General features: G+C 39.9%; 1 pseudogene; it reads right to left on the bottom strand.

The window, feature by feature from the left end:
- LOC106794816 (uncharacterized) overlaps window positions 1–24,099 on the bottom strand; it is a 189,022-nt pseudogene that overhangs the window by 147,151 nt on the left and 17,772 nt on the right.

Below are 24,099 nucleotides of genomic sequence, written 5' to 3'. Positions count from 1 at the left end.
TCCTGAAATATTTTTTTGTGGGATTCCTAAGGTGATATATGAGTAATCTTGGTATGCAACACTAGAAATTAGTAAAGTGCATTATGCGTTAATTGAAGAGTACAAGAAACTACATGCTTTAATATCGAAAGTTTAGAAGTTTAGAGATCATTGGGTATTCTGACTTCGATTTTTCAGTCACTTCACATAAGGATCCACATTTAACCATGTTGGTGGAGTTAATATTTTGCTATAAGACTTCATACTAAAATTTATGATTGCTAAATTATTATAACTAGCTTGCCTGTTGTCGCCAACATTAAGTAGCCATCAGTGTTTACTGGGACAATATCTTAGCGGTCTTATTAAGGATTCAACTAAATAAAAGTTTGTTGACATAAAGTATTTGGTTGTTAAATAAAGAATCCAGAAAATATAGATTTGTATAGACCATATAAGGACTCATTTCATGCTAGCTGATCCACTTACTAGAGGTATGACACTTAAGTTTTTCATGAGCACAATGCTCATATGGGTGTAATTCCTGATAGTACCTTAGTTGAGTGAGAGTCTTACTTATGTTCTATATCTTATGGTATAGAAATATTTTTTTGTTTGGATTTTCTATAGAAATAAAGTTGAAGTTAATCATTTCATTATAAGCTTGTTTTGTTTGCAATATTTATGTAGTGTTTGGATTGATCTCTATAAAGAATAAAGTTTGGATCAATTGGAAATAGGCATGACTGAGATCACATTGCATGTAATTTTCATGTTGCTTATCCATATTGACCTATGTCATTGAGTGCACTGATGTGGTAGTCATTGGGGTTTAGTTACATTTGTTGTAGTGACAAAGGTGCAATGATTCCATTATTGATGCATGAGATGGACCAAGTTGTTAAGGTGGAAGTGCGCTTAAGGATTTTTGATAAAATTGTTACAATATGTAGCCCAAGTGGGAGATTGTTGGAATTTTCTATTCCAATAATTAATGTGGGCTAATATTATAAGACAATTATATTCGCTATTTATCATTAGTGAGCTTTATTTTATGTGATCAAATTAAGAGAGCCCGTTAGACAACCAAATCAAATGATATGAACTTAAATGAACAGATGTCAGTGTTGGCCCATTAGGGGATAATGGGAACCCTATTAGGTTACACATTATAAGAAGACTATGGTCCCCAATATACCGAGCCATCACATATAATTTCTCTTCTCTCCATCTGAAGAGTTACGAAGGTCCTATTAAAGAATAAAAAGGTTCCGATTGAGGAAAAACCATGAAGCCACCGATTACCTACGGATTCAGATTCCGCTGCATTTGTTGATCAATCATTATGAATCCAGGTATTTCTAAAAATCTTCCTGATAATCTAATGTAATGTGTTCTTGGTGATTATTGGTATTTTATAAGGATCCACTAAAATTCTAACAAAATCCACTTGATATCATCAAGATATATTTGAGAATAATGAACTCAACAAAAAAAAATGAATAATTAATAACTAATTAATCTTGTAAGATATTAAGATATATTTTTCTATATTGGCATGTCTGAAAATTGAATTTCCAACTATACAGGCACTTAAGGAGTTGTCTCCCTTATTATGTTGATCGAATCCTTCTTGTTGGTCTCTTTTGTGGTCCTCTTCCCATCTCAGAAATACAATACGCTCAAGTTAACAGTATATTGTCTGGTAAATGAATAATAAATTAGAATGAACAAATTTTTTTATACCTCGAAATTACCTTTTATATATTCATGTTCATAGGTTACAAGGTCCATGGGTCACAGATCACAATGCCCATGAGTCTTCCCTTTCTATTAAAAGAATGTTAATCCCAGATTACCTTTTAGTAATGCTAAGATGATGATTAGATTAAGATATACCAAATTTCTTTCATAATCCTTAAGTTAGGGTGGAACCAAGATCATACTCAAATGGTCAAAATATCCTCGCTCGAGGTACTTTTCATGGTTTAAACAAGGAGTTCTCGGCTAGATGTATAATATTAATTAATCACATGTTTTAGAGACAAAATTATGTTGGTATGATTATAATACATACAGCCAATCGGAACGTGTCTAGGTTGGTTACTATTATGGAAAACCTTTGAAACTTGCATGCGTAAATTTATTTTTAGGACATTTGCTTATATTGGACGCGTTCATCTTCACGATTCTACAGATAAATTTTATTGTTCTTTTTTTATTTGTTGTTTTATAATTCATGATAAATTAAAAGTATTTATCTCCTTTTACACTGGATGCTTTTACATGCAATAAGTTTGTAAAGTGGGATTCGTCATTCATCAAACGCTGTCCCCTCCCTTCAGTGGAATTCATTCCTTAAAGCAGAATTATGCCGTACAAGAAATGTATTACCAGCATTTAGCAGTACTAACCACTTTATTTTTTTAAACAAAAAATTGGTTGTACTATTTTTTTTTTGTTCGTTTGAAAAAATGGGTTGTACTTGACAATTGAATATTTCCAATTCCAATTCCAAATGGAATAGTGTAGTACAAAGTGCGAATCTATTCCTGTACTATCTTCACCTTAAAACAGTACAACAAATGATGAGAGAGAGAGGTAGGTGCTTCTTTTTTTTTGCACATGAGGATGGTTCATGACTTCATGCAACAAACAATGGAAAGCAACTAAAACAGGTAAAGTGGACAAAATATGAAGGGATGCTTTGGGGCGCTTAGTTTGGAGCTGCCACGAACGACTCTTCCTCTTGAATAATTCTCTCACCAATGGTGCTCTAGGGATGGTTTGGTGGACATCCTTTGATAGTTGTTAGCCAACTTGGCAGCTAGCATAGAATCACACTCTATGCATAGGCAACCTAAACCAAGTGTAATGATCAACTAGTGGTTGCCACCAAAAAATTAGCCTTTGTTTGGTTGTGAGAGGGAATGAAAGTGTATATGAGAAAGAAAAAAGAGAGAGAGAGAAATAGATGAGAAGTACACTCAAAATAGAGATTGTTTAGTTGAAAAAAAAAAAGAAATTTAAATTAATGTATTTAGGTAAGAAAAAAATGTATTTGAATAAAAATATTATCTGAGAAGGCAGAGTTCCTATAGAGCCAGAGGATGTTAGATGCTCAAGGAGCGAAGTTGAGAAAAAGACACTCAAGCAAGTATACTTTAATTTCTATATTTATTATCGTTATTATTATTGTCCCTCCAGTAGATATTGATGGTATTTCTGAGTCTATTAATAGATCTCTATATAATTTATGGAAATAATATCATTTCTAGTTTCATTATTCCTACTTCTGTGGTTTAATTTCTTTTGTTAGGATACTTTAAGTGAAAAAAATAAGATCATTATATCAAATTAATACCCTCTAAAACTTGAGTTTCACTACTACAAAATATAGATTTAATGTCACTAAGTTAATATTGATTTTTTATAAAACCGATGCTAACAAAAATACGGTGACATTTTCGTAAATAAAATGAGTTCGTTAACATCGATTTTTTAAAAACCGATGTTAACTTGAGTTCGTTAACATTGGTTCTTAAAAAAATTGATGTTGTGAAATGATAAGTGTCACAACCTATCATTCGGCGGGAGGGCGAGGCGAGACTCAAGGGTGCATCTTCCCAAAAAAGAAAACGCGTGGAGTCACCACCAACGTTTATTCGAGGAAAACGTTAGAAAAAACCAAAAAGGGGTCTGCAAATTTTAAGAATAAGGGTTCGGGGGTTGTTTACGTGCGGGAAAGGTATTAGCACCCCACACGTCCTTCACAAGGGACGACCGCCTTTAATCGAGTGTGCAAAATCATGACTTTATTATTTATTTATTTTCCCTTTTTATGTTTGTTTACTTTTTGGGGTTGACATGAGCGTTGCCCTTGCTCCTACATATCCTCAAGTGTAATGAGGAACTCAGACCTACGTAATTCTTTAAAAGAAAGAAAGTTATGCGTAGAGTTGATTATAAACTTTTGAAGTGTTCATTTTAATCAATAAAAGTAAAAGAGACCATGAAGGCGTTGGACCTTGAACGGATCCAAGCGAATTTTGTGGATAAAAGCTCGGTTACATGTTGATTTTAACTTCGGTTTCACTTATTTACTTTCAATCTCATTAAAAGACAACTTGTAAAGTAAACGATCGGTTGAAACTTTATTTTACAATGATAAAATGAGATTATGGCACAAACGATCGGTTGAAATTCACTTTACATAAAGAAATGAGATCATTGATGGTATAAGAATGAGATGAAGATGTGCAAAATAACAAGGAGGACCCCTAAGGGTGCATAAAGAACGGAAAACGAACGAAAAATATATACTAACTGGTTGATGAACGAAAAACGAACGAAGAACGAATGAAGAACGGTGAAGAACGATGTAAGAATTGGTCACGATTGCAATTCGGAAGCGCCTAGGCCTCGATTTTCCTTCTTCTTTCTCCTTTTTCTCCTTAATTTCACTAAATCCTTTCAATGTTGAAAGTCTGAACCCCTTCCTTCAGTCCCCTCACACCTATTTATAGGAAATGAGGGGACTTGGTTGATCAGCAGCTCGCCCAGGCGAGCTGGTTACTTCACTCCTAAGTTATTTGAGGGCCCAGGCGAGCCAGAGGCTAGCCTGAGCGAGCCACAGGTCATAAAAATCTTCCAAATGACCCTTTTTCCCTCCCTTTTGGGTATTTTCCGCATTCTTTTCCAAAACATCGAAAAAACTTTTGGATTGTGCGGGAGCTGGGGTCAAGCAGCTCAATTCGGCTAGCAAGAATCAAAATGTTAGCAAATGATCATCCCCGGATGAAATTATGGTCTGACAGTTGCCCATCTTTACTTATCTTTTATTGAAAATGAAAAAGTAAGTAAAGATAAGGACACTAATTTCATCCTAGCGATCTTGCCATCCGACTGGCTACTAGCGAAAACCCAAGTAGTGAAACCTGTAAAAAGAAAGAATGTAAGAGGCATCATGTATAAAACAAAAGACCTTGAAGTCTTGCATTGTAAATGAGACATTGAGGCCCCGACAAAAGACTTTGATAGCTTTTGGAAAGTAAAGAAGACTTTGATAGTCTTGACAATAAAAGACTCTGATAGTCTTGGAAAAGTAAAGAAGGTTGTGATAGTCTTGACAACAAAAGACTCTGATAGTCTTGGAAAAGTAAAAAATACTATGATAGTCTTGACAAAAAACTCTGATGGTCTTTGAAAAGTAAATAAGACTTTGATAGTCTTGACAAAAGACATTGAAGTCTTTGAAATGTAAAAGGCAGAAGACATTGATAGTCTCTGCAAGACAACAAACTTTGATAGTCTTGGAAAAATAAAGAAGATTTTGATAGTCTTGACAAAAGACGTTGATGGTCTTTGAAAATGTAAAGAAGACTGTGATAGTCTTGACAAAAGACTTTGAAGTCTTTGAAATGTAAAGAGGGCAGAAGACATTGATAGTCTCTGCAAGACAACATACTTTGATAGTTTTGGAAAAATAAAGAAGACTTTGATAGTCTTGAAAAAAGACGCTGATGGTCTTTGAAAATGTAAAGAATACTGTGATAGTCTTGACAAAAGACTCTGAAGTCTTTGAAATGTAAAAAAGATTGTGATTGTCTTGACAAAAGACATTGAAGTCTTTGAAATGTAAAGGGAAAAAGATATTGATAGTCTCTGCAAGACAACATACTTTGATACTCTTGGAAAAATAAAGAAGACTTTGATAGTCTTGAAAGTCTTTTACTAAAACGTGAACGCGCTTAGCAAAGAAACAAACCCCAAACCGATTAGAACAACATATATTTTTGAAGAAAAACAATGTGACTACTAGGGAAGGAAAGCATGTAGATAGAATTTCTCATAACCACAAATGAGATTTAAGACATTAGCATTTCATTTCTAAAAGAGCATTAGAAGAAACACTAGGTCCAATCGAATAGAGGAAAACCGCTCAAGATGTATAAAGTCTCACACAGGCAAGTGTTTCATCCTAACTCCAAACCATAGATATGTCATAGATAGACTTTGCAAGTCATTTCCCATCAAGTCAAAGATAATATGTGCAATCGTAATGGATCGATAGGACTTTACAAGGTTAGATTTTGGTAGGAAATTTGGCTTTGGTTGTTCGGGCCTTTCCCCTTTTTGTTTCCTTTTCTCTTTGGTTCGACACGGAACAAGAGCAAACAGAAAGTTTTGGTTTGTAACTAAAGCAGGTGATTGCTTTACACATTCCCACAGATTTTAACCAAGATACTATTGCTCTTTTCTTATATTTTTCTTTCGACAATTCTGCACATTGTTCGACATTGCCTGGTCCAAAGAACCTCCTCTTTTTTTTGTTTTATTTTTATTTTGCTTTTCTTCAATCTTTGATTGATTGATTCTTTTTCTTTCTCTTTTTTGTTTTTTCCTTTTGACGAACATCTCTAACCCAAGGTAAGAGAAGCTTCGTTTGGAAGATCCTCTGATTCCCTCTTCCTAGGGTAAGGTTGGAAATTTCCATCCAAGGTCAAGGTAATGACCAAAAAGTCGATTTTGGCTCAAAAGGCCTGCAAATGGCGGGACATAATGTATGTCGGGATATCAATTTAGCAAATGGCTTATAAAGGAGGGAATGCCCAAATAACTTCCATGAAACACATATTATGATAATAAGAAATTCATGCAAAATTAATCATAGCACACATCCATGTGGACACTCAAATATAAGGCTTTATGGTCATGCAAACACTAAGGCTTAGGGTTTTTTTCCCCATTTAGATCAAACTAGTGTTCCAAGGATTACTCTTTTTATCAAGTCATACAAAAATCCGAGTCCATTTTGGCATTCGGGAAAATCTTTCGTTGTTTTCACCCCCTAGGTGCACATTTCTTTTTTTTTTTTTTCAAAAACCTTTTGCGTTTTGATCCGTGAATTTTCCAAAGAAAACTGGCGGTCATTTCTTTTTCCAAAAAGCATGTTGGTTTTTAGTTTTTCTTTTAAGTTTTTTTAAGAAAAATTTCTTAACCTAGGAAAAGTTGTTACCTAAGATTGTGAACGAAAAGAACCCATACACAAGCCCCTATTTTTTTTGCTTAGATTTCTTGCTTCAGACAAACCATCACAATGCAATAGTACAACAACACGCTAGAAGAGATAAAGTTTCATCATAATGAGATAACAAACAAAAACTGAAAGCAATAAAATAAAGTCAAGTTCTATCACAATGAGATAACAAACAAATATTGAAAGTGATAGAAACAAAATAAAGACGAGTTCATAATTTTAAGCGATCCCGGTCAAGTGACTCTGCCTCCTCAAATGAAGAAGTCCATCACATCGGCCATGTCGTTATCATCTTGTGCTCCATCTTCATCTCTGAGGGTCGCTACGAGTCCTACCCCTATCTGAAAATTGGGCCTATCTCCAGGCCATGCAACTGTGGCCCCGAACTGCTCGGGGGTAGGCCACAGGAAAGGGCTGGGATCTTGGCTCTGCTGATGTAGGGTGTACCGGTAAAAGCTCTCATTCAACTGCGCCTGACCTCTATGATTGGCCGCCTACTGGTCCGTCACATGCTGCATATATGCGTGCATCAGGAGCTCCATCCTTCGTATGTGAGCAGAGATAGACTCCAGAGAAGCTGGCTGCCGTAGAGGTGGTAGCGGTGCATCTATGGCTAGCTGCTGCTAGTCCTCCCCCTGCTGCTGTGCTTGACCCTGCTGCTGTGCCTGCCTTGGCATGCAATACTTTTCTATGAAGGCCCTGTTAATGGGAGGCCAGATAAGCTTTGAGGGAGTAACCGACACCCCATAGAACTGGTAGAGGCCCGTGATCAAGGCCGGAAACCCCAGTGCCCTGTTGGACTTCTCTAGGTCCATTGGGTGTCTGGGAGGCGTGATCGAGGCTGTACCCGAATCAAATAAACATGAAAATGCAGTAACCAGGAAGGGATCCTAGGTCGTTTCCCAACGAGCAATGATAAACCAAATGTTCATAATACACTTGCAGTAATAGTAACGATTGGGGGGGTTTGATTGTTTTGTGGTTTAAAGGACAGAACAAGTAAACTGGAATACGAAACTACTAATATTAAAAATGGGTTGTTTCCTCTGATTCAGAAGCCATTCTCTTATCATGGGTTATGGAGAATTCGTCCCTAACAGTTAACCACTTAATCCAACCCTATTTCAATTTACTAAGCAAAAATCAACTTAGGGTTGTCAATATGTGATTAGGCAACACATACACCATTTAGCCCTTTGTCCATTAAGCATGAACGCAAGTTAGGCTCAGAGGAAATTAATCGAACACGAAGCGTGCACTGATTAATGTTCACGAATTTGGGTTAACTGGTGAAAGGGAAACTGCCAGGAAGCCACATTATAAACGAAACCTCAAAGAGAGTTGGGCTTCATCCTCAAAAGGAAACAACACCAGAAAATATAGCCTTCCATAGATTCAAACAGAAAACACAAATGAACTAAAAGCAGAAACGTAAATGAAGCAGAAATGTAAATGAAAGTAGAAGAAGAAACAAGAACGAAATTGTTATTAGAAGCAGAAAATGGAAAATTGCATTAAGAACCAAAACAGTAGCATTCAAGCAGAAAAACGTAAAACCTAAACAAAGCTCTGAATAATGAATAACATAACAAAATAGCCTTGCATGAATCCCAAGGCTGCTATTTAAAAAGAGTCACTCAAAGTCACTGGGCCTTATTACAATACTCTGGCCCAAAATGAAATAAACACTAAACCACATAAAATAAAATTGCGAAATTTCCTAATTAGAAATTAACTAAGGTAAGCGCTGCTTTATTTGCCCTCTTCAAGTCCACAACCAAAATCCGGATTAAGCCCAATGAATCATTATTTTCTGAAATTAGATTAAAAACATCAAATTAGCTAAATGATCCCAAATAATAAAACTGCCTAATTAATTGACAATTAAGACCAATCAGTAATTAAAATGGTGCAAAAAGGGTTTAGAAAATAGAAGAAAATGATGGCACATCAAAACCCCCCATACTTAGCCTTTTGCACTCCTGGGCAAAATGAAACAAAGAACAAAATCCAAGGATATCAAAGAGAGACAAATGAAAACATTCACATATTTTTCAATGAACATCAAGGAATGAAAGGAATGGGTAACATCTAACATAAGTAGATCCGAAAAGTCAAGACATTCATGAAAATCATCCAAGCAACCCAATCATGGCAAAATAGTTAATCAGCTCAAGAATGAAAAGTGATAAAGCCTCACAAGATATACACTCTATCTCTCAAGTGTCTAGGCTACTATTTACCCTCAAAGCATCCATGAAAACAAACACCACATAAACTTGGCAAGATTCTAAAATTGACAATCAACCCATAAACACAAGTACATGAGGATCAAAAGGTCTTTTAAGGTTGTAATGGGGCCAAGGACAAGGTATGGAAAAATATGGAATAAGTGGCTGAATCCCAAAGGAATAGAGGAGCAATGGGGAATAAGTGCATATTAAGAAAAAAAATAAGAAAATAAAAAGAAGTAAAGATAAAATTTAAACATAAAGAGTAGAACCAAGAGTCTCATCATTCTTTTGTCATTTAAGATCTTATTCACTCAACTTTATTGCTTTTCTTTTTCTTTTTCGATTTTTTTTTACGTACGTGGCCTTTGAGAAACAACATCTCATTCAGCATGTCCAACCTTTAGCCAATATACAATGTACATCAAGTATGACCCAAAATACATCATGAAGCATAGCCAACAAAACATGTTATCCAATGAAACAAAAAACCCCCACACTTATTCCCAAAACAATTCCAAAGCTCCAAAATTCCTTATGGATATGGTGATATCATGGTTTTTCATTTAAGGCTTGTAGTGAGCTTCAAAACAAGGAAAGGGAAACAAGGCTCAAAAGGGCTATCAAAGGAATTAATTCAAGGTAAGTCCATTTGGCTAGAAGCTTATGAGAACAAAATTGCCTCAATCATTTCCAAATATGCATGTGAATTAGGAAGCATCAACAAGAATCAAGCCAAGGCTATTGTGCAAGCAATCAATGGGGCAAAACATACCAAATGATTATGATGATGGATGGCTCAAATTCTCACAAAGGTAAACTCGTCACTTTCAAATTGAGCTTTCAAAACTATCATGACATGTAGAGGAGAATCAAGGATTTCAAGTCACAAAATATCAAGAACTTTTATTTTCAAAACAATTACCCATTTCTTGAACATATCCTATAATTCAAAGAAAAACATGCAAAGTTGTACATGCACACAGAATTGACCCACAATATTAACTAGAAATCCGACGAAACTAGCAACATTAACAAATTAACACAACTAACAAGTTAACAAAACCAACAAAACTAGCAAAACCAAAGAACACTCCCCCCCCCCCCCCATACTTAAACAACACATTGTCCTCAATGTAGCACAATTAAAAGATTAAAAACAATTAAATCATCAAATAGAATCGGACAAGGGTAATAACAGCAAAGAAGGAGATAGGAAAAGAAAAACTCCCTAAGTCATGGTGGAGGAAGAGTAGGGTGGAGTAAGGAAGTCTCTTCCACCACTACATCCACTAAAGAAGGGTTCATGAGGAATGGCTTAAGTCGATGTCCGTTGACCTTGAAGCTCTTGTTTGTGGAGTCGCTTTTGATCTCAACTGTACCATAAGGAAAAACATTAGTAACAATAAAAGGACCAATCCACTTAGACCTCAACTTACCACTCATGGGTCCAAGCCTAGAATTATACAATAACACTTTTTGCCCAACCATGAAGTCCTTCTTAACTATCATGCTATCATGGAACTTCTTGGTCTTTTCTTTGTAGAACTTGGCATTCTCGTAGGCTTCTAGGCGGATTTCATCTAACTCACTTAGTTGCAACTTTCTTTCCTCACCAGCTTGATCCATATAGAAGTTGCAAGTCTTCACTGCCCAGTATGCTTTGTGCTCAATTTCCACTGGAAGATAACATGCCTTTCCAAAGACAACCCAATAAGGAGACATTCCTATGGGTGCTTTGTAGGCAGTCTGATGTGCCCAGAGAGCATCATCAAGCCTGGTACTCCAATCTTTCCTGCTTGGCTGCACAATCTTCTCTAAAATTCTCTTGATCTCCCTGTTAGAAATTTCTGCTTGTCCATTGGTCTGGGGGTGGTATGGTGTGGATACCCTGTGTACCACCCCGTACTTTTTAAGCAGGGAATGCATTGTTCTGTTGCAAAAATGGGTTCCTTGATCACTAACAATTGCTTTAGGTACTCCAAACCTGCAAAACAGATTAGAGCTGACAAAATCTGCAACAACTTTAGCATCATTAGTTCTAGTGGGCTTGGCTTCCACCCATTTTGAAACATAGTCAACTGCAAGGAGAATGTAAACATAACCAAAAGAGATGGGAAAAGGGCCCATGAAATCGATACCCCAGACATCAAACACCTCACAGAATAGAATAGGTTGCTGAGGCATTTGTTGTCGCCATGTAAGTGTATTTCCTGCTCTCTGACACTACTCACAAGTGTTGTAGATCTTCCACGCATCTTTAAAGATGGTGGGCCAATAAAAACCACAATCAAGCACTTTGTGAGCTGTCCTTTGAACACCCAGATGACCTCCCGGTGCGGAAGAATGACAGAACTGCAGGACTGAGTCAGTCTCATAATCTGGAATGCACCGTCTAATGACCTGATCACTGCACAATTTCCACAAGTAGGGGTCATCCCAAATAAAATGCTTAGCATCACTTTTAATTTTATCTTTTTGGGCCTTAGATGCTAAGGGAGGAAAAACAAAAGAAACTAAATAATTGACAATGTTGGCAAACCAGGGAGTAGAAAGAGAGTCCGAAATACTATACAGTATATACAAATGATTATCCGGGAAATCATCCCGAATGGGTGAATCCGTATTCGTTACACGTTCGATCCGACTCAAATGATCAGCAACTAAATTTTGTGCTCCACTCCTATCACGGATTTCCAAGTCAAACTCTTGAAGCCAGAGCATCCATCGGATCAACCTAGGCTTAGAATCAACCTTCTTCAACAAGTACTTTAGAGCTGCATGGTCAGTATAAAAAATAATGCGGGTACCAAGCAAATAAGATCGAAATTTTTCAAGAGCATAAACTATGGCTAAAAGCTCCTTCTCAGTAGTAGTATAATTCGCTTGGGCAGCATCTAAAGTCCTAGAAGCATAGTATATCACCCTGGGTAATTTATCAATTTTCTGAGCAAGGACAACCCCTAATGCATAATTTGATGCATCACACATAAGCTCAAAAGGGGCTGTCCAATCAGGTGCCTGGATGATGGGGGTGGTAGTCAGTGCTCTTTTGAGGCAATCAAAAGCCTCTTTGCATCTGTCATTAAAGTCAAACTCCACCTCCTTTTGCAACAAGTTGGACAGTGGAAGGGCTACTTTGCTAAAATCCCTTATAAAGCGCCTGTAGAATCCTGCATGACCAAGAAAAGATCGCACCTCTTGCACACAAGAAGGGTAAGGCAATTGTGCAATAACAGAAATTTTTGCAGGATCTACTTCAATACCCTTATTGGAAATAATGTGGCCTAAAACTATACCTGGCTCAACCATAAAATGACATTTTTCAAAATTTAGAACAAGGTTAGTTTCAATGCATCTATTCAAAACTTTTTCCAAACTATCCAAACAACCATCAAAAGAGGATCCATACACAGTGAAATCATCCATAAACACCTCTATGCAATTTTCTAAGAAATCACTGAAAATACTAATCATGCACCGTTGGAAGGTACCAGGGGCATTGCACAGGCCGAAAGGCATCCTCCTATAGGCAAAAGTGCCGAAGGGGCAGGTGAATGTGGTCTTTTCCTAATCCTCAGGAGCAATAGTAATTTGCATATAACCAGAGAAACCATCAAGGAAACAGTAGTGAGATTTACCTGCCAGGCGTTCAAGCATCTGGTCAATGAATGGCAGGGGAAAATGGTCCTTTTTGGTAACCTGGTTTAGCCTCTTATAGTCAATGCAGACTCTCCAACTATTCTGCACCCGAGTAGGAATCAACTCCTCCTTTTCATTTTTATCACTGTGAGGCCGGCCTTCTTCGGGACTACCTGGACGGGACTAACCCACTGGCTTTCGGAGATAGGATAAATGATTCCAGCTTGCAAAAGCTTGGTTATCTCTTTCTTCACTACATCAAGAATCACCGGGTTGAGTCTTCTCTGTGGCTGTCTTACTGGTTTAGCTCCATCCTCTAAATTTATTCGATGCATACATGTGGATGGGCTAATACCAGGAATGTCCGCCAGGGTCCAGCCTATAGCCTTCTTATGCTTCTTGAGAACAGACAAAAACTTCTCCTCTTGCTCATCAGCAAGGGAGGCAAATATAATCACTGGAAAACTTTTGCTATCATCCAAGTAAGCGTATTTTAAATTTGATGGAAGAGGCTTCAATTCTGGTGTGGTCGGCTGGATAGTGGTAGAAGGAGATGGTTTCTCAACTTGTACCTCGTAAAGAAAGTCAGAGGTATCTGTACTTCCTGAAACATGGTTAGTCCTATCTGACTCTATAAAATCAATCTCGAGAGGTAAAACACCACCACCAGACATGCAATTAATATCACTTTCAGATTCACTTTCAGCATCAAATTCAGACATATGATCAAGTACAATTTCAGACTCAATGCATGAAGAGTGAGAGGCATGCAAATTAGAGTAAAGATCAGTCATGTATTCATCAACAACATGGTCAATTATTTCAGCACGAAATACAGAAAGATCTTCAGATGGGTATTTCATAGCATCCAGAATATTAAAATGAAAAGTTATATCACCAAACTCCATGGATAGTGTGCCTGCATAAACATCTATCTTAGTTCTAGCGGTTTTCATAAAGGGTCTACCTAGAATGATGGGAACTGATCCTTGAGAAAATCCATCTTCCGTATTCAAAATATAAAAATCAATAGGGAAAATCAGTTCACCAACTCTAACTAAGACATCTTCTATGAAACCAATAGGGTAGGCAACACTTCTATTAGCTAAATGAATTACCACATCAGTTGACTGCAAGGGACCTAGAGATAGAGAATTAAAAATAGACAGAGGCATAACACTAACAGAAGCTCCTAAATCTAGCATGGCATTGTCAAACTTACTATTCCCTATAATACAAGTGTCGCAACCTACCCTTCGGCGGGAGGGCGACGCGTGACTCGCGGGATGCGTGTTCCATGAAAGGAATACGCGCGGAGTCGCCACCAACGTTTATTTGAGGAAAACGTCGGAAAAATCGGAAAATACGTGATCTACGAACTTTTAAGTGAAAGGTTCGGGAGTTGTATTTGCGCACGTGGAAGGTATTAGCACCCCACACGTCCGTCCCAAGGGACGGCAGCCTTTAATCGAATGTGCAAACATGACTTTGATTTTTATGTTGCCTTTTTATGTCTTTATATCCTTTATACCCTTTTTATATTTTTCTCTTTTTGTGGTCGACAAGGGTGTTTCCCTTTGCTCCTACGTATTCCTCAATTGCGATGAGGAAATCAGACCTACGTAGTTCTTTTTTATCAAGCGACTCTTTTTTACTTAAAAGGTGATCATTTAAAGGTGTTGGACCTTGAAAATGACCCATTTTACTTAGTAAGAAATTGAAATGATAAACTTCAAAAACCTATTTTTATGGACGAGCTTGACTAGGCGAGTTGATTTTAGCCTTAGTTTCACTTTAGTTATTAGTCAATTCAATTAAGAATGAGAAATCCCAAAGAGAAAACGTCCGATTGATTTTCCGCTTTATTTTACTAAAAGACGTTTTTTGATTATTATATTATTATCTTACCTCTTTTTTTATTTCCAACGTGGTTACGGCACGACCGAACGGTCGGAATTCATTTTAATCGAAGTTAACGGATAATACAATTCAAACGATCGGTGGAAATTTATTTGATTTTTAGGTTAAGCGAGAAATGACTTAAATAAAATGGCTTAAGTACGTCAAAAGGGGGTATAAAAAGTAAATTAAACGAGAATAAAAATACACGAAACACAATGTGGACCACTACGGGTACATAGAATAAATCGAAAAGCTTAGTTCGAGGTACTTACCCGTTGATGATCGAAGAACGATGAAGAACGAATGAAGAACGTCGAAGAACGATCGAAACCTTCGCGAAATTCCTCACGAAAACGTGACGGAAACGTTTCGGAAGCGCCTCGGCTTGGATTTTCTTCACGGAAACAATTTTTCCAAGCAAATTTGAAAGAGAGAGAAGTGCCTAAGGGGCTGAACCCTTTTTCACTTCACTTCTCCCCCTATTTATAGAAAATTGGGGGAGAAGCTTGCCACCGAGGCGAGCAGGGTTGCTTCCTCCAGAAGCAACAGCCTTTTGGAGGAATCTTCTGGAGGGCCCAAGTGGGCCTGGTTGCTATTTGCACCCCCATTTTTACTAAGTACACCCCCTGCCCTTTTTTGGTGATTCTTTTTTCGTAAAGTTACGGAAACTTACGAATTTCGTAACGATACTTGTTTTCTTTCCGTAATGTTACGGAACCTTGCGGATTACATAATCATCCCCTTTTTGACTTACGGAATGTTACGGAACCTCACTAATTGTGCAACGATGCTTCCATTTGATTTCCGGTGTGTCACGGAACCTTACGGATTGTGCATCAATATTTTCTTTTGCTTTCCGGCATGTCCCGGAATTTCACAAATTGCCTAATGATAGGTGCCAAGCACCTCACAAGGACCAAACAAAAGTTGCATGTCATCAAGCAAAGGTCCCCGGATGAAATTAGGGTATGACAGTTGCCCCTCTTTACTTGTCTTTTATTGGAGATAAAAGGAAAGTAAAGATAAGACACTAATTTCGTTCCTCTCGGTTGACGAGAGTCGCGGGTGACCATAAAATTTCCGCATGCAAATGACTTGTTGTTCCCGGGGGAACAAAAGGTGCAGAAGACGATGTCAGTCTCTGCATGCTATCAAGCGTTCTGTCTTACAGATAGCAAAATAATGTTTATACGGATAACCACTCGGGTATTTCCGCCCGTCAGCGTGACTCAAAAGTCAGTATGACAGATCTTGTAAGTGCGGAAGATGATGTAAATCTCCGCGTGTCAACGGGCTTGTCGGCCGCGATTGACGAAGGGCGCAGAATGACCATAATTTGTCTCTGCGTGCCATCGGACACAACTATGTCTGAATGGAAAAAAGGTGTGCGGAATGACCATAATTTGTCTCCGCATGTCATCGGGCCCGCCGCCTCTGGATGACAAAAGGGCGCAGAATGACCATAATTTGTCTCTGTGTGCCATCGGACACGACTGTGTCTGAATGGCAAAACGTGTGCGGAATGACCATAATTTGTCTCCGTATGTCATCGGGCCCGCCGCCTCTGGATGACAAAAGGGTGCAGAATGACCATAATTTGTCTCTGCGTGCCATCGGACACGATTGTGTCTGAATGGCAAAAGGGGTGCGGAATGACCATAATTTGTCTCCGCATGTCATCGGGCCCGCCGCCTCTGGATGACAAAAGGGTGCAGAATGACCATAATTTGTCTCTGCGTGCCATCGGACACGACTGTGTCTGAATGGCAAAACGTGTGCGGAATGACCATAATTTGTCTCCGCATGTCATCGGGCCCGCCGCCTCTGGATGACAAAAGGGTGCAGAATGACCATAATTTGTCTCTGCATGCCATCGGACACGACTGTGTCTGAATGGCAACAGGTGTGCGGAATGACCATAATTTGTCTCCGCATGTCACATGACCTCAGGTTCAGTATGACAGAGATTGTGGGGCGGCCGACAAAAGCAAGGCTCTTGCTCCTACATATCCTCCAATGAGGAACTCAGACCTACGTAGTTCTAGATAACTTGTGAGACTTGAAAAAGTCTCCACCGGAAGATGCTGACATCTCTGGAAAGGGTGCAGATGACCACATTGGCCTCTGCTCATCAATCACACTTGGGGTCACTGAATGACGAGGTGCGGATAACCGTAAGGTGTCTCCGCGGGCTACCAGCTCTTGGGTCAAAAAGCGGTGTGGTCGACAAAAGCGAGGCTTTTGCTCCTACGTATCCTCAAATGAGGAACTCAGACCTACGTAGTTCTTGATAACTTGTGAGACTAGAAATAGTCTCGGTGTTTTCTTCGCTAAAATGCGAACGTGCTTTAGTAAAGAGATAAAACTTCCAACTAATCAGACCAACATATGCTTTTCGGACAAAAAAACAATGTGTCTATCGGGGAAGGAGAATCTGCTAATGAAATTTTCTCATAACCACAAATGAGATTTTGGATGTTTAGCATTTCGTTTCTAAATGACCATTTAGAGGAAACACTGGGTTCGACAAAAATAGAAGAAAATCACTAAAAGTATATCAATCTCACACAGGTAAGTGTTTCATCCTAATTCCGAACCATAGATATGCCATGACTTGATTTTACAAATCATTTCCTATCAAATCAAAGATTACATGCGTGATCATGGATCAATAGGACTTCCCTTGGAAACGGGTTCTTTTGGTGGGTTTTTCGGCTTTTGATTTTTTTTGGCTTTTTCCTTTTCTGTTTTGGTTTAGTGCGGGGCGAAAAGTCGCTAGCGCACAAGATTTTGGTTGTCAATTAAAGGGAGAAGACCATTTTAGGTTATGGTTTCCTTTCCTTCTTTTTGTTCATTTGGTGACAATCCTGTATTGCTCAGATATTGTCCAGTCCAAAGACCTTTCTGCATATTTCTTCTGTTTTCTTTCGATCCTTGATCAGGAGCTTTCTTTCCTTCTTCTTCTTCTTTCTTTTACTTTCTCCCATTCTTTGATTGGGAATTTCCTTTCTTTTCTTTTTGCTTTCTCCCACTCTTTGATTGGGAATTTTCCTTTCTTTTCTTTTTGCTTTCTCTTTGATTGGAAATTTTCCTTCTTTTCTTTTTTTGCTTCTGAGGGTAAGGATTGACATTCTCCCCCTAGGTCAAGGTTTATGGTGAGTCAGGATTTTGGCTCAAGACTTGTAGAATGGCTAGACATGATACATGTCAGGGTTTGGTTTGGCTCAAGGATAAAAGGGATGTCACACATTATTTCCATGACACAAATGCAAAAATGATGATTTGGAAATTTTATGCAAAACTGGTCATGCATGCACCTATGCAGACACTCAAGTGTCAAATTTTTATGGTCATGTGATGCTAGGGCTCAGGATTCGTTTCCTCTATTTTAAATCAACCCAATGTTTCCAAAATATGTTCTTTTATCCATTTGTGCACTCATCCGAGTTCATTTTGGGCGTCCAGGGAAATTTCACAGCGTTCACCCTTCGAGTGTACACACACATTTTTTTCAAAAACTAGTTATGATCAGTGAATGTTTTTCAAAGAAAAGTTGGAAGTCATCTCTTTTCAAAAGCATGTCGGTTTTTCAGCTAGACAACTTATTTTTCTTTTCTTTTTCCTCTTTTTTCTTCTTACTTGCTCTCTTTTTTCATTTTTTTTATTTTTATTTTTATCATGATTTTTGTTTATATTATTATTTTTTTTGGACGATGTTCCTAAACGAAGAACTCTACACGGTTCCAGAATTTCAAACATCATTGATAGTAATGATATATAAACACTAACGCAACAATCCAAACAAAAATGTATGCGCTGTACAAATGACAATCGAAACAACAAAAACAAACATTAGTCTCTCAAGTCAAAAAAATAACATAACATAAAAATGATAAAAGAAATATGAAAGAAAAACATGAATCTGGGGATCTCCCAGTCATGTAGCTCCACTCCCTCCCAAGAAGTCAAGCAAATCGGCCATCTCCTCGTCCTCGTGGGCCTCTTCTCCATCGCCGGGAGTCTCTGGGGGTGCCTCTTTTGCTTGGGCCTCGGGTCAATCCCCGGGCCATGCGACCTTTGCCCTAAATTGGTCTGGAGTAGGGCATGAAAAAGAAGCGAAGCCCTGGCTCTGCATGCTGAGGCTCATCTGGTATAGACAATCATGGGTCTGCACATGTGCCCGGTGGTTGGCTGCCTGCTGGCGAACCAAATGCCGTAAATACTGCTCCATGTCAAATGACCCAGCCGGGCCAGCCTGATGAGGTGGTGGTGGCGCGCCCGCGGCCTGTGGAGCATCCCCCTGAGCCTGTCTCTGGGTGCAGTACTTCTCAATAAAAGCCCGGGTGATGGGCGGCCGAATCACCATGGTAGGTGCCACGGGGACTCCGAACGACTGGCAGAGTCCTGTGATCAGTGCGGGAAATCCCAGGGCCCTGTTGGACTTATCTGGATCCAAAGGGTGCCTGGTAGGCGCCATACCTGCAAAAATATAGATGGCATCAGCGATTAACTGAGCCACATGGATGCTCATCCGCGTCAGGATTCTGACACTTCGGCAGGGGGAGGTCGAAATTATGGTCGGTGGGCAGGATGTTGCTGAGCAGCAAAGTCATCCATATCTGAGTCAGGGTGGTCATGTTGGTGCGCATAATTCGCACTCGCCTCCCTGCAGCAGTCCGGGCAAAATCCTGCCCCGGTATACATAGCAACTGGGCGATGGCCTCCTCATCGAACCCATCAGACCGGTTCCTCCTCTGGCCATACTCGCACTCCTGGCCCTCTTCCAGCACCAACGGATATCCCAGGAGCTGGCCGATAGCATATGCATCAAACGGGATCCACTGACCCCTCACCCAGGACCTCATGTCACGCACGCCCTCCTCTATTGGCCAAGCATTGGAATAAAACTCAAGGACTACTTCTGGATCGAACTTGGCCATTGGGGTAACCAGTGATGCCCACCGTCGGCGACCTATCTCCTCCTGGAAATCAGTATACTCGTCATCCCTGAGCTGGACGCGTCGCTCCCGGAGAAATGACCATCCCTTGATGGCCTCGAAGCGCTGCTGGTGTACAGCGCTCCTAAAGCGGTGACTGTCATACTCAGGAGCGGAACTAGTTCCTTCGGCCGCCTTGTCCTTCCTTGACCTCTTTGAGGCAAGCTTCCTCGGGGCCATTTTCTGCGAAGGCAAACATTTGGAAAGTTAGTTTTACCAAGAAATGCTACTCTTAAAACAAAAATGGCATACAACCTCCTCCAATAAACACAAACATCAATGTAAATTTAGAGCAAACTCATGCACATACTTCCTTACGAACATTCACTCGCACAAGATATTCTTCTAACTAAGAAAAATGCACCCATGCACAATCAAGACACCTTCGTTACCTAGATTATTTATATGTACTTCCAAGGTGTATTTGCTACCTACATCACATGCACTTCCTTGGCTAAATTTACATACATGCATACCCAAAGCATCTTGGCTACCAAAAATTGCACACGTGCACATTCTGGTATTTCTAATACCTATGCATATACAAACTTTGTGATGAATCTTGGGCTATCTACACAATAAGTTGCTACATTTCATGCTTTATTCAAGTGTTTTTGCTACCTAAAGTCGCATGTAAATTCAAGTATATTTCCTTTTGCTGACTAAAATTGTATTCAAATTAAAAGGTATTTTTGTAAGGTATTTTCTTTACATAACATGCAACATATATATATTTTTTTGTGAGACATTTTGACTACCAAAAATTATATGTACATACATCCAAGTATTTTGCTACCACACCCAAAGTGTAAATTGCCAAAGGTATTTTGCTACCTATTCTAAACCTACACATTTACGATGAGCAAAATTCCTAAACATCTAGGCGTAGGGAAATTATTGTAGCGTGGCTCATAGCTGATTGCTGGCCAAAAAGGGTAACTTTACCCAATATGCACCCCCTCTTGTGTTCTTTTGCATAAAAACTTTGGTTCCTAGGCCTAGGATATATGTGGGGCAATTACTCTAGCCCTTTCGGAACTGAATGCATGTCCCAAAAAATAGAAAATATGTGCAAACCAAATTGCCCCATGGGTTGTTTCCCTACAAAAATCACGCGCTAATGCTATTGAGGCATTTCACCGAACGCTTGGTGGGCGCGCGTTTAGGCATCAATAGCAAGAGAACGGGGACAATGTGGCATGTCCCATTGCTTCAAAATGCATTATAGGCCTAGGGCCATCTCATACAAACCCCCAATTCAACCCAATCAAGCAAGAAAACAAACCAAAATTGCCCCACATATTTGAGCACATTCCCACAATTTAGAGCACCAAAAGGAGATCAAAATACACCAATGAAAAGCTAGAAAGCTTAAGGATGGAATACTTACTTGTTGGTGATGAATAAAAGCGTAAAACGGAATCGAAGAATGCGAAAAGTAGAGATCCTAGGGCTGCAAACTCGTAAATTCTGTGGGTATGGCTTTTGAAAGGGGGAAAAAGAAGTTTTTGAATGCAAAAACGTCCCCCCTTTCGTCACTTTTATATTTTGGTGCAGGGGTTGCTCGCCCAGGCGAGCTCAGCTCGCCCAGGCGAGCTAACCTGCACTTTTTTTTTATTTTTTATTTTTATTTTTTATTTTTTTGAGAGGAACATTAACCATGTCCCCTCCTTCCTTATGGGTTAGTGTTTTGCCTATTTGAGCCTACTCAAGTTAGAATTAGGCGTTAATTACTAAAAACAAACAATGGTAGTAAAATACTGCGAATCCAAAGGATACTGGGCTGCCTTGCGCGGCGTTCTCTGCTTGTTTAGCGCAGAGAAGGGGCAACGATCGGTCGGTTGTGACCCCATCCCCACTCGCATCCGTTCCTAAGTACCTGCAAGTAATAAACAACCAGGTATGGCCAATCTTGACCGCGTCGTTGTCTTACCTTGGTTGGTTTCTGCTGTTCATGTTTTGTCCCCACCCCAGAAGGTAGCTCAAGATGATCCTGCCCCTGTTTTACCAGAACAATATGCATGCGTATGCGTATGCATGAATGTTTTCAAACGCAGCAAATTTTAGCGAAAATTGGTTTAGGTTCAATTTTAATTAAGCGCTTGGGGCATCCCATGAACTGAGCGGAAGGGCTCAGGTGATCACAAATTAACGCAAGGTTTGAAACCAACGTGAGGACTAAAGCCTCGAATCCACGTTCATTTCTTTGAAAGATTGTAACGAGAGATACAGTAGACGGGGAATCCCTGGGGGAAATCCAAAAAACACATAAAGATAAAGAACATGCAGCGACATCCTTAATTGTCCCAGATTCTAAGCATAATATCGCTTGACGAAATCAGAATTCACGGGTGAAGGTAGCTCTTCGCCATCCATGTTGGTAAGCACCAGGGCTCCTCCAGAAAAAGCCCTCTTCACAACAAAAGGCCCTTCATAGTTTGGGGCCCATTTTCCTCGATTGTCCTTGACAGCATGGGACATTTTCTTTAGCACAAGGTCTCCCTCATGGAACTTGTGCAAGCGTACCTTCTTGTCGAATGCACTCTTCATTCTTTGCTGGTACAAGCGCCCATGACTCATGGCCGTTAAGCGCTTACCCTCAATGAGGTTGATCTGGTCATAGCGCGTTTGAGCCCACTCTGACTCCTTTAATCCGGATTCTGCCAAGATCCTTAATGACGGGACTTCTACCTCAAACGGTAACACAGCCTCCATCCCATATACCAATGAGAACGGCGTTGCCCCAGTTGACGTTCGCACTGAAGTTCGGTAACCGTGTAACGCGAATGGGAGCATTTCATGCCAATCTCTGTATGACACAGTCATCTTTTGGATAATCTTTTTGATATTCTTATTGGCCGCTTCCACGGCTCCATTCATTTTTGGCCGGTAGGGTGTGGAATTGTGATGATGGATTTTAAACTCCTCGCACATTTCCCCCATCATCTTGTTATTCAGGTTGGTGTCGTTGTCCGTGATAATCTTCCTTGGCAAACCATATCGGCAGATGATCTCTTTCTTAACGAACCTGACCACCACACCCCTCGTGACGTTGGTATAGGAAGCCGTCTCGACCCACTTGGTAAAATAATCTATCGCTACGAGGATGAAGCGATGACCATTCAAGGCCTTGGGCTCAATGGCCCCAATGACATCTATTCCCCACATGGAGAAAGGCCAAGGGGCAGACATGACATTCAGAGGATGCGGTGGAGCATTGACATTATCTGCGAACGCTTGACATTTGTGGCATTTCCTTACATGGACATAACAATCACTTTCCATGGTAAGCCAGTAATAACCTGCTCTTAGGATCTTCCTGGCCATAGCATGCTCGTTGGCGTGCGTTCCAAACGAGCCCTCATGGACTTCCTCGATCATGTGATTCGCCTCCCTGGCATCCACACACCGCAAGAGTGTCATGTTGTGGTTTCTCTTATACAGTATGCTTCCGCTCATGAAGAAACCAGCCGCCAACCTTCTCAATGTCCTCTTATCATTGTCAGCAATCTCTGGCGGGTATTCTTTTCTTACGACATATCGCTTGATGTCGAAATAGCAAGGCTTACCATCCCGTTCCTCTTCTACTTGGCAACAATGCGCGGGTTTGCCACGACACCAAAATTCAATGTAGGGTAGATCCCCGTGCGGCGTTAGCTGGAACATAGACGCCAAAGTAGCAAGCGCATCCGCCATTTGATTTTCCTCGCGGGGAACATGATGGAAAGAGATCTCATCAAAGGTTTTAGCCAATTCCTTGATATAGGCTTTGTAGGGTATCAGCTTGGGATCTCTAGTTTCCCATTCCCCTCTCAGCTGATGGATTACCAACGCTGAGTCGCCGTACACCTTGAGTAGTTTGACATTGGAGTCAATCGCTGCCTGGACGGCCAGGGCACATGCTTCATATTCGGCTATGTTGTTGGTGCAGTCGAATCCTAGCCTGGCTGTGAAAGGTACACATTGATTGTCCGGAGAGACCAATACTGCCCCAACGCCATGGCCTAGAATGTTTGACGCTCCGTCAAACCATACGGTCCATTTGTCCCGATCTTCGTCCAATTTTTCCTCAAACAAGGCCATGATGTCCTCATCCGGGAATTCAGGATGCATGGGCTGATAGTCGTTAAGAGGCTGTTGAGCCAAATAATCTGCTAAGGCGCTTCCTTTTATCGCCTTTTGGGTGACGTAAACTATATCAAACTCGGATAGCAGGACTTGCCACCGGGCGATTCGTCTCGTGAGAGCTGGCTTTTCAAAGATGTACTTAACCGGGTCCATCTTGGATATCAACCAGGTAGTATGGCTC

This window comes from Glycine max, chromosome 10 (assembly GCF_000004515.6).
Source record: "Glycine max cultivar Williams 82 chromosome 10, Glycine_max_v4.0, whole genome shotgun sequence".
Taxonomy (NCBI): Eukaryota; Viridiplantae; Streptophyta; class Magnoliopsida; order Fabales; family Fabaceae; genus Glycine; species Glycine max.
The sequence above is the reverse complement of the archived record's forward strand: the minus strand, read 5'-3'. Positions and strand labels throughout refer to the sequence as shown.